This window comes from Hyla sarda, chromosome 4 (assembly GCF_029499605.1).
Source record: "Hyla sarda isolate aHylSar1 chromosome 4, aHylSar1.hap1, whole genome shotgun sequence".
NCBI lineage: Eukaryota > Metazoa > Chordata > Amphibia > Anura > Hylidae > Hyla > Hyla sarda.
The window spans coordinates 58,376,580-58,386,865 of NC_079192.1; positions in this window are offsets into that span (position 1 = coordinate 58,376,580).

The window sequence follows — 10,286 nt, forward strand, 5'->3', positions numbered from 1 at the left end:
GGAGTCCACAGGATAAACGGATCTGAAATGAGAAGAAAACAAAAAAAATGGGTTAGTACATTTATTATCACCTGCTCACACATCTCCCGCCCCGCACGACTACAACTGCCAGCATGCCCTTACAGTAAGGACATGCTGGGAGTTGTAGTTGTGTGGTGCAGGAGATGTGTGGGCAAGTGACAAGCTTGTCCCCTGCCCCCAGCTGCAGGACTACAACTCCCAGCATGCCCTTACAGTAAGGTGGGGCGGAGGCCGGGCACAGTGTTTCCCAACCTGGGACTTGTAGTTTTGCAACATCTGGAGGCACCCTGGTTGGGAAACACTGTTTTAGGCCAGTGTTTCCCAACCAGGGTGCCTCCAGATGTTGCAAAACTACAAGCCCCAGCATGCCTGGACAGTCAAAGGCTGTCTAGGCATGCTGGGAGTTGTAGTTTTGCAACATCTGGAGGCAACCTGGCTGGGAAACACTGGCCTAAAACAGTGTTTCCCAACCAAGGTGCCTCCAGATGTTGCAAAACTACAAGTCCCAGCATGCCTGGACAGTCAAAGGCTGTCTAGGCATGCTGGGAGTTGTAGTTTTGCAACATCTGGAGGCAACCTGGCTGGGAAACACTGGCCTAAAACAGTGTTTCCCAACCAGGGTGCCTCCAGATGTTGCAAAACTACAAGTCCCAGCATGCCTGGACAGTCAAAGGCTGTCTAGGCATGCTGGGAGTTGTAGTTTTGCAACATCTGGAGGCAACCTGGCTGGGAAACACTGGCCTAAAACAGTGTTTCCCAACCAGGGTGCCTCCAGATGTTGCAAAACTACAAGTCCCAGCATGCCTGGACAGTCAAAGGCTGTCTAGGCATGCTGGGAGTTGTAGTTTTGCAACATCTGGAGGCAACCTGGCTGGGAAACACTGGCCTAAAACAGTGTTTCCCAACCAGGGTGCCTCCAGATGTTGCAAAACTACAAGTCCCAGCATGCCTGGACAGTCAAAGGCTGTCTAGGCATGCTGGGAGTTGTAGTTTTGCAACATCTGGAGGCAACCTTGCTGGGAAACACTGGCCTAAAACAGTGTTTCCCAACCAGGGTGCCTCCAGATGTTGCAAAACTACAAGTCCCAGCATGCCTGGACAGTCAAAGGCTGTCTAGGCATGCTGGGAGTTGTAGTTTTGCAACATCTGGAGGCAACCTGGCTGGGAAACACTGGCCTAAAACAGTGTTTCCCAACCAGGGTGCCTCCAGATGTTGCAAAACTACAAGCCCCAGCATGCCTGGACAGTCAAAGGCTGTCTAGGCATGCTGGGAGTTGTAGTCTTGCAACATCTGGAGGCACCCTGGCTGGGAAACACTGGCCTAAAACAGTGTTTCCCAACCAGGGTGACTGTTTTAGGCCAGTGTTTCCCAACTGTTTTAGGCCAGTGTTTCCCAACCAGGGTGCCTCCAGCTGTTGCTAAACTACAACTCCCAGCATGCCTGGACAGCCAAAGGCTGTCCAGGCATGCTGGGAGTTGTAGTCTTGCAACAACTGGAGGCACCCTGGTTGGGAAGCCTGCGCAACTTACCGGCTTCCGTAGGATCCAGCGCTGCACGACACTGCCGCGCGACAGTGCCGCGCGACGATCTCCGACAGCGATCGTCGCTGGAGCCTCGGAAGGGTAAGTGAACTTCTTCGCCGGTCCCCTTCAGCTGTTTAGTTTTGCAACAGCTGGAGGACTACAGTTTACAGACCACAAACCAGTGGTCTGCAAACTGTGGCCCTCCAGCTGTTGCAAAACTACAACTCCCAGCATGCCTGGACAGCCAATGGCTGTCCAGGCATGCTGGGAGTTGTAGTCTTGCAACATCTGGAGTCACCCTGGTTGGGAAACACTGTTTTAGGCCAGTGTTTCCCAACAAGGGTGCCTCCAGCTGTTGCAAAACTACAACTCCCAGCATGCCCGGACAGCCAATGGCTGTCCAGGCATGCTGGGAGTTGTAGTCTTGCAACATCTGGAGGCACCCTGGTTGGGAAACACTGTTTTAGGCCAGTGTTTCCCAACAAGGGTGCCTCCAGCTGTTGCAAAACTACAACTCCCAGCATGCCCGGACAGCCAAAGGGTGTCCAGGCATGCTGGGAGTTGTAGTCTTGCAACATTTGGAGGCACCCTGGTTGGGAAGCTTGCGCAACTTACCGGCTTCCGTAGGATCCAGCGCTGCACGACACTGCCGCGCGACAGTGCCGCGCGACGATCTCCGTCAGCGATCGTCGCTGGAGCCTCGGAAGGGTAAGTGAACTTCTTCGCCGGTCCCCTTCAGCTGTTTAGTTTTGCAACAGCTGGAGGACTACAGTTTACAGACCACAAACCAGTGGTCTGCAAACTGTGGCCCTCCAGCTGTTGCAAAACTACAACTCCCAGCATGCCTGGACAGCCAATGGCTGTCCAGGCATGCTGGGAGTTGTAGTCTTGCAACATCTGGAGTCACCCTGGTTGGGAAACACTGTTTTAGGCCAGTGTTTCCCAACAAGGGTGCCTCCAGCTGTTGCAAAACTACAACTCCCAGCATGCCCGGACAGCCAATGGCTGTCCAGGCATGCTGGGAGTTGTAGTCTTGCAACATCTGGAGGCACCCTGGTTGGGAAACACTGTTTTAGGCCAGTGTTTCCCAACAAGGGTGCCTCCAGCTGTTGCAAAACTACAACTCCCAGCATGCCCGGACAGCCAAAGGGTGTCCAGGCATGCTGGGAGTTGTAGTCTTGCAACATTTGGAGGCACCCTGGTTGGGAAGCTTGCGCAACTTACCGGCTTCCGTAGGATCCAGCGCTGCACGACACTGCCGCGCGACAGTGTCGCGCGACGATCTCCGTCAGCGATTGTCGCTGGAGCCTCGGAAGGGTAAGTGAACTTCTTCGCCGGTCCCCTTCAGCTGTTTAGTTTTGCAACAGCTGGAGGACTACAGTTTACAGACCACACACCAGTGGTCTGCAAACTGTGGCCCTCCAGCTGTTGCAAAACTACAACACCCAGCATGCCCTGACAGCCAAAGCCTATGGCTCTCAGGGCAGGAGCCCGGGCTGACATTACAGTGCAGCCGCCCGGGCTCCTCATACGGTCTCCCCGCTACCCCCCTTGTCTCCCGTCCGGGCTCCTCATACGGCCTCCCCGCTACCCCCCCCCCCCCTTGTCTCCCGCCCGCGCCGCTCAGCTCCCGCTGCTACAAGACTACAACTCCCAGCGTGTCCTCACTGTAAGGCCATGCTGGGACTTGTAGTCTTGCAACAGCAGACAGATGGGAGTTGTGTGGCGCTGGCAGGTGAGAGGGGGGGGATGTAAATCACTGTAGTGTCCCGGTAGCGAAGTGAGGGTAGCGGGGAGAAAGTATGTCGGAGCCCGGGCGGTAGTAGCTTTGCCTGCTCCATGTTGGAGCTGGAGTAAATTTAGTCAATTTTTATGGCCGTTGCGACAGTTTATTGCGCAACTGCGACTGTCTCAGTTAATAAATTCCTGACCACTGCAAGTAAAAACTGAAAACTTGCGTAAATTAAGCGGGAAATTTTTTTTTGACTTTCTAGCTCTTGCTAGGGAAAGTCGCACAATTTATAGGGTAGGCACAATTGCGACAATTTTGCGCCAAAAATAGTCAGAAAAAAATGACTAAACCCCTTAGTAAATGCCCCCCATTGATCCCTCCCTTCTTTTAGCTTGTGGGCCAATGAGAATGATGCAAATACAGTTGTCGGAGATTAGCAACATACCCAGCAACCAATAGGAAAGTATCCCACCCCTTCGCTATGGGTGGGTACAAACCACGTTTTTACCCATACGGGATACGAATGCGCATATGGCTGGGGGGAGCTAAAACTGTGCACTCCCGTATCTCGGCCGTATGCGCCGTATGGTAATTCATTTTAATGAACTGACCAGAGTGAAACGTTCGCTCCGGTCGGCTCATTTTTGCCCTGTATGCGCTTTTCCAACCGGACCGAAAACCGTGGTCGACTATACAGTGGTCTCCAAACTGTAGCCCTCCAGATGTTGCACAACTACAATTCCCAGCATGCCCAATCAGTCAGTTTATGCTGAAAGTTGTAGTTTTGCAACAGCTGGAAGGACACGGGCTGGAATCAATGAACTAGAGTCTGTTTCCTAACTCAGTGGTTTCCCTCCAGTGTGTCTACAGCTGTTGCAAAAATACAACTCCCAGCATGTATGGTCTGTCAGTGCATTCTGGGAGTTGTAGTTTTGCAACAGCTGGAGGCACACTGGTTGGAAAACCTTCAGTTAAGTTCTGTTACCTGACTCAATATTTTCCAACCAGTGTGCCTCCAGCTGTTGCAAAACTACAACTCCCAGCATATACTGGGAGATGTAGTTATGCAACAGCTGGAGGTACGCAACTACAACTCCCAGCATGCCGAGACAGCTGTTTGGGCATGCTGGGATTTACAGTTTTGCAACAGCTGGAGGGCTACAATTTAGAGACCACTGCACAGTGGTCTCCAAACTGTGGCCCTCCAGATGTTGCAAAGCTACAACTCCCAGCATGCTGGGAGTTGTAGTTTTGCAAGTTTTTCTAATGTGCGAATATATCAAAAATAAATTCACAAGATACAACTACAAAAGTAATGCGAAAATAATTACACTGATGATGATTCTTCCTTCCTTCCTCGCAAATTGGCTGAGAACCATGTTGATAGATGATACTTGTATGACTTGTACTTCTACTGCTTCTATCAAGTTACACTGATATACTTACTATAAAGTTTATAAATTTTCGCATATGCGAATTTTCGCAAAGAGAAAAAAAACACGAATATTGAGGGGCATTTACTAATCTTTTACTATGTAGTCTGGTTTTTACCCTGTTTTTTTCTACTTCATTTTTGACTATGTGCGACAAATTTACTAAATTGTTGCACGGCATTAATAAATTTGGCACACATAGGCAAAAGTGGGAAATGTACTTCATGTAGTAGAAAAAATAGTCTGTTCCTCTTTCCTGCTGTCTGAATAGGTTTGGCTGCTAGGTTTCCTTCTGGATCTTTTGTTTTTGAGTTTTTTTTTTAGCTTTTTTCACCACATGTAAATCATTCAATAACTAAATTGTAGTTATGGCTCAGAATAGTGGTAAACTGCATTTAGTGTGTGTGTGTGTGTGTGTGTGTGTGTGTGTTTATTACATTTTTTTAACACAGTTTTTTTCTCCCTAAATGTACTTACACGTGTTTTTTTTTTTTTTTTTTGTTACTTCTTCTACAGATCGGTGTATCCTCTGGACTCCTTCGGATTCGGTAGACTACTTCGACGACCAGCGTTTTTCTTTGCTTGATGTTAATAAAATGGTTAACGAGGGCTTGTGGGGGAGTGTTTTTTTGTAATAAACTTTTTTTTAAACCTGTTGTTTTTTTTTTTTTTACTTTACTAGACAGGCTTAGTAGTGGAAGCTGTCTTATAGACGGAGTCCATTACTAAGCCGGGCTCAGCGTTAGCCACAAAAACAGCTAGCGCTAACCCCCAATTATTACCCCGGTACCCAGCACCACAGGGGTGCCGGGAAGAGCCAGTACCAACAGGCCCGGAGCATCAAAAATGGCGCTCCTGGGCCTAGGCGGTAACAGGCTGGCATTATTTAGGCTGGGGAGGGCCAGTAACAATGGTCCTCGCCCACCCTGGTAACGTCAGGCTGTTACTGTTTGGTTGGTATTTGGCTGAGAATAAAAATAGGGGGGACCCTATGTGTTTTTTTAAAATATTTAATTATTTATTAAAAAAAACAAAACGCATAGGGTCCCCCCTATTTTCATTCTCAGCCAAATACCAACCAAACAGTAACAGCCTGACGTTACCAGGGTGGGCGAGGACCATTGTTACTGGCCCTCCCCAGCCTAAATAACGCCAGCCTGTTACCGCCTAGGCCCAGGAGCGCCATTTTTGATGCTCCAGGCCTGTTGGTACCGGCTCTTCCTGGCACCCCTGTGGCGTTGGGTACCGGGGTAATAATAGGGGGTTAGTGCTAGCTGTTTTTGTGGCTAACGCTAAGCCCAGCTTAGTAATGGACTCCGTCTATAAGACAGCTTCCACTACTAAGCCTGTCTAGTAAAGTAAGGAAAAAACACAACAGGTTTTAAAAAATGTTTATTACAAAAAACATTCCCCCACAAGTCCTCATTAACCATTTTATTAAAATCAAACAAAGAAAAACGCTGGTCATCGAAGTAGTCCACCGAATCCGAAGGAGTCCACAGGATACACAGATCTGAAATGAGAAGAAAAAAAAAATGGGTTAGTACATTTATTATCACCTGCTCACACATTTCCCGCTCCGCAGGACTACAACTGCCAGCATGCCCTTACAGTAAGGACATGCTGGGAGTTGTAGTTGTGTGGTGCAGGAGATGTGTGGGCAAGTGACAAGCTTGTCCCCTGCCCCCAGCTGCAGGACTACAACTCCCAGCATGCCCTTACAGTAAGGTGGGGCGGAGGCCGGGCACAGTGTTTCCCAACCTGGAACTTGTAGTTTTGCAACATCTGGAGGCACCCTGGTTGGGAAACACTATTTTAGGCCAGTGTTTCCCAACCAGGGTGCCTCCAGATGTTGCAAAACTACAACTCCTAGCATGCCTGGACAGCCAAAGGCTGTCCAGGCATGCTGGGAGTTGTAGTCTTGCAACATCTGGAGGCACCCTGGTTGGGAAGCTTGGGCAACTTACCGGTTTCCGTAGGATCCAGCGCCGTACGACATTGCCGCACGACAGTGCCGCCCGACGATCTCCGTCACCGATCGTCGCTGGAGCCTCGGAAGGTTAAGTGGACGTCTTCGCCGGTCCCCTTCAGCTGTTTAGTTGTGCAACAGCTGGAGGACTACAGTTTACAGACCACAAACCAGTGGTCTGCTAACTGTGGCCCTCCAGCTGTTGCAAAACCAAAACACCCAGCATGCCCTGAAAGCCAAAGCCTTTGGCTCTCAGGGCAGGAGCCCGGGCTGACATTACAGTGCAGCCGCCCGGGCTTCTCATACGGCCTCCCCGCTACCCCCCCCCCCCTTGTCTCCCGCCCGCGCCGCTCAGCTCCCGCTGCTACAAGACTACAACTCCCAGCATGTCCTCACTGTAAGGTCATGCTGGGACTTGTAGTCTTGCAACAGCAGAAAGATGGGAGTTGTGTGGCGCTGGCAGGTGAGAGGGGGATGTAAATCACTGCAGTGTCCCGGTAGCGCAGTGAGGGTAGCGGGGAGAAAGTATGTCGGAGCCCGAGCGGCAGTAGCTTTTCCAATTCCTGCTCCATGTTGGAGCTGGAGTAAATTTAGTCAATTTTTACGGCCGTTGCGACAGTTTATTGCGCAACTGCGACTGTCTCAGTTAATAAATTCCTGACCACTGCAAGTAAAAACTGAAAACTTGCGTAAATTAAGCGGAAAAAAAATTTGACTTTATAGCTCTTGCTAGAGAAAGTCGCACAAAAAATAGGGTAGGCGCAATTGCGACTATTTAGCGCCAAAAATAGTCAGAAAAAAATGACTAAACCCCTTAGTAAATGCCCCTCATTATGAATATAAGAATTTAGCAAATATATGACGAATATTCATCCATATATTGGCGAAATATCGCAAATTCGAATATGGCCTATGCCGCTCAACACTAATTATAATAGTCAGAAATATATATATATATATATATATATATATATATATATATATATATATAATTCATATTGTGTACAGATAGTGAGTTGGTGTACAGTATTGAAAATGTCTCACGTCAGGACTGTTATCTCCTAGTCAGTATATTTAAACTCCAGTCCATATCAATACCGAAATGTGTATTGTCAATACTAATAGTTTTTTCCTGTACACTGTGCACAGGGTTCTCTAAGTGGCCATAGAGAGCACCTGGTAAGTTAAAATAGCATCTTCAGTGGAAGTCATTGTTGTCCATACCACAATATACTCAAAAAAATTCTATGTTACGCAAAGAAGTAGCAAAAAGCCGATGGGCCCCGTAGCACAGGCATCTGGGTAGAAAGCCTCTGGCAGCCCAATCAGAAGTATTTCTATTCATTACACAGAAACAAAAAAATTTCAGTATCAGTGATATAAGGGTTGTGTTAGTATAAAGGTATCAATTACCCGTTACTTTTCTCTACAACAAAGGACTTTGTTATATTCAACTGGAGTATGTAAGGACATTCATATAAAATGCCACGTGAACTCTTACAACTGTTTACATCCCTGTGAAGGACATTCTAACCAATGCCCCAGGAAAAATGTATATAGCTCTGTGATGGACGTTTTCATTAATGCCCCAGGAACTATTTTGTTTGTCCTAATTAGACCCATTAGGACACTTCAGCAACATCCGCCCTCCAGAACATTACGCCAAGGACAGTTTGCCTTTAGAGGGGGAGTCTGTGGTGACCCAGTATTCTGTATTCCTGCTCATCCTGTGTAGCAGATGCTGCTCCAATATCCATCTTGGGCCCACACTCCTCAGGACTCTATATTTCACAGTATAATGCACTGTTATGCAATGGTTAATGTATCTGTATTTTCTATGCACCTGTTACTTTAAAGATTCTGTTGTCATGGACCTTGTTGTTGGGGGAGTATGCAAAGGTGAACCAGGTGACTAATCTGGCCAATGAGACCCCTCTAAATTGCTCCCATATATAGTGTAACCAGAGTTTAGAAGTTAGTTAATGCTGAGGTACAGTTCAGAGAAGTATGAGGAGTCTGTGAGGTGTTTATGAGGGAGGCCAGAGGCCTAGTCCAACAACCACGTGTCTACTACCAGTTAACCCCTGTGCCTGGGTGAAGGTCAAAGCCTGGGGGTAAGCAATACATTTTTGGGGATTAAATTCAAGTCGAGTTCAGCAAGTTAGTCAGTCAGTCAAGTGTCTTTCAATTAACTACAGTCCAGAGTGGGTTGCATACAGCAAGTCAGTCGCAGTATCATACCATTACAAGTCCCAGCAAGCCGATAAGGTTCTCAAAGTTCACCCTGCATCTCCATCCTGCTAATCTGAGTTGAATGTATTGTACCACCTTTCCAACCTCAGTAAAGCCAATTACCTGTAACCTTGCGTCAGAGTAATTATTTGCCCTGTGCCTGGCACAGGAGAAGCTGGTCTACCTCGGGTGGTGTATAGGTCAACCAGGCCCTGGCATCACAAAAAGGTAATTTACACTTTAACCTCACCCGACACCACAAATGTAACCATCTGCCTACTCACATCTCCCCTAGCATTAGTAAAACTACAACTCCCAGCATGCCCTGGCATTGAGGACATGCTGTGAGTTGTAGTTTTGCTAATGCTAGGGTAGATGGGAGCAGACAGCATTCTGAGGGAGGGGCTGAGGCATGTACAGTGAACCACGCCCCCTCCCTATATGCCCCCAGGCCACATATCCCCCCCCCCCCTTGCTGTACTCCTGCACTAACTGGAAGAAGATCAGGGATGCATGGTGTAGGTCTGTATATATCTAGTTTGCATGCTCCCTGATCTTGTGAAGCAGTAAGTCCTGTTTTGGGCGGGCATCCCTCAACCCCTGGGCCCTCGGGCAGTGAGCGACTGCCCGACCTGTCAGTCCACCCCTGGTCCAAACCATACTGGGTTACAAAAGACAGGCTGTAACATTATTGGAGGAGATTTATCAAAACCTGTGTAGAGGAAGAGTAGTGCAGTTTCCCATAGCAACCAATCAGATTGCTTCTTTCATTTTTCACAGGTCTCTTTGAAAATGAAAGAAGCAATCTGATTGGTTGCCATAGAAAAGAATTCCACAGGCAGAAACATCTGCAGTGGAGATTCCGAGCTCCGCAGAAAGAATGAACACGTCAATTCTTTTTGTGGAATCCTCTCATGAATGCATAACCGTCTATGGAGAAATCGCATTTCCGACCGGAAATTTCGCTGTGTGAATGGGGCCTAAGGGTATATTCACACACAGCAGATTGGTTGCAGAAATGTCCACTTGTGCCCTCTTTATTCACAGGGTGAAATTTCAGTGTGGAATTTACTACCTATTGATTTCAATTGAATTCCGCGGTCTCATTCAGACAGCGAATTTCCACAACGGGCAGTCCGCTGTGGAAATTCTGATTTCCGTATTCTGCAAAAAAAAATAAGACCAGTCTAATAGGTCTTATATTTTGCAGAATTCTGCGGCGGAATCCCATTGAAGACGATGGGGCTTAAATTTTCAGATAAAGTCTGTGTTCTGAGAAATTCTGCGGAAATTCTGCCGGGTGAAGATAGCCTTAGAATGGAGGTTTTCACCTAGTGACCCAGTTCGGCCGCATGCGCTTTTTTTTTTAACGCAG